Raw genomic sequence first — 2,018 nt, 5'->3', positions numbered from 1 at the left:
AGCTACCTAGCTACCTACCTATGTAATATGTATATTGTGTAGTTACTCACTCCTATCCTGTCTTCCTTCTCTCTTCGATTTCGGGACGATAAGACCATGGCAGTTACAGTTCCCTCTGTCAAACCTCTTAAAAAAAAGACTGGACTAACCGCTCGGCCGCGACGAGCGATGCCCCCATGAAAATATTCTTATGTGAATAACAAACATGGCTTACTTGCTGAGAATGCTGAGTATTTGAGTCGCTAGAGTGTAATTCTCAGCCACTTTTTAGCTTCTGCACAAACATCATGTTCCGGAAGACACCTTCATTTTCACAAGTGAATTCTACCTACCTACCTACCTAACACATGTACCTTATGTAGCTACCTAGCTACCTACCTATGTAATATGTATATTGTGTAGTTACTCAGTTTATGTTATTGTACAATATCATAAATGTTTAAGTCTGTCATACGGGGTGGAGAGGTAGCTTAGTAACTGCTGTGATTTGTATAAAAAATACATTTATAAAAAAAATATACAGTCATAAAATATTTTAGATTTTTTATTTCAGTCACCCATTAGGTAAGGTACTAAAGGTACCTTTGTCATGGTAATTTGGCGTCTCCACTAATCATATATCTTCATTAGCACATTGCATAATCAAAGAAAAATACCAGGCGTTCATACAAAATCTATTTTACTTCAGCCAGAGGCGATAGCACTTTGAATGCACCAGTTCCCAAAGGATCACTGAAGTTGAGCGACGTTGCGCGTGGTTAGTATCCGGACGGGTGACCATCTGGGCGCGATTGTCCAAATGGTCACCCATCCGGATTCTTCTGGTCACCCATCCGGATTCTTCCCGGCCCACTCAGGCTGGGTGAGCTTAATATGAGGAGGCGGGCAGCTTTGTCACCGCATTGAGGGTAAAATAATTAAACTCTCTTAACTAAAAACCTTAGCATAGAGAGAGAGTGCAATCATCATTGTAGTAATAATGAAATTTAAATTGTATCTTTCAGGTTCTTTGAATTCAGTGAAGTGGAGGTTTTTTGAAAGTCTGAAGGGCCTGAAAGCATGGGCATCGGCACCTGGAATTTTTGGATGAAAATCAATCTTCTAGCCCATAAGAGGTACGTAGTAAGTAAGTACCTAACACTAATTTTCATTTCTCATTTTTTCTTTCTTTCTTCTTTTTTTCCGCTTTTCTCTTTTTTATATTTATTATATTTCCATCTAAATTCATTTTGAAATAATGTTGGGAAAAAGAATGAAAACTCATTTTTTTTTCTTTCTTTCTTCTTAAGATTAAAAATACTTACAAAAGAATACATTGATCATATAGAGGAATTCAATAGAATTATTAAATTATTAGAATTAGAAAAATGAAATACCTAGTCATAGTCTCATGTGCAAGATGACTGTTTACCCGGATCTGTCATGGTTGATATATATTTATTATATTTCCATCTAAATTCATTTTGAAATAATGTTGGGAAAAAGAATGAAAACTCATTTTTTTTCTTTCTTTCTTTCTTTCTTTCTTTCTTCCTTCTTTTTTTCCGCTTTTCTCTTTTTTTTTCTCCAACTACCTTCTTAGGCTAATGATTCCCCCTTAGTCGACACAACCTCAATACATTATGTATTGAGGTTTAGACAAGGGGTAACGTCTCCTTATTTCTTTAAAAATATGTTCCTAATTTGTCATGTACCTATGTATATTATATGAAATAAAGAGATGTATATGTTAAAAAAAGAAGAGCTCCTCCAGGAGAACCCTGCTACTCAAAAGTAACCCATAAAATCGAGTTTCGGGGAAAAAAGCTCTCCTTATGAAAGATTTGAGGAATCAAATTATTTCTTTTTAAAGAAACAACTCTTTGATAAGAAACAAAAAATGTTGGGTGAAAAAAAATGAACTTTTTTTTACCCCGTGAATTATGATGTTGACAGTTTTTTTTTCTTTTTCACACCACCTCCTTCTCCTCCTCCTTCTCTTCCTTATCCTCTTCTTCATCTTCTCCTCCCCCTCTTCT

This window comes from Diaphorina citri, unplaced genomic scaffold (genome assembly GCF_000475195.1).
Source record: "Diaphorina citri unplaced genomic scaffold, Diaci psyllid genome assembly version 1.1 scaffold89, whole genome shotgun sequence".
Lineage (NCBI taxonomy): Eukaryota > Metazoa > Arthropoda > Insecta > Hemiptera > Psyllidae > Diaphorina > Diaphorina citri.
Note: the sequence above shows the minus strand (reverse complement) of the source record.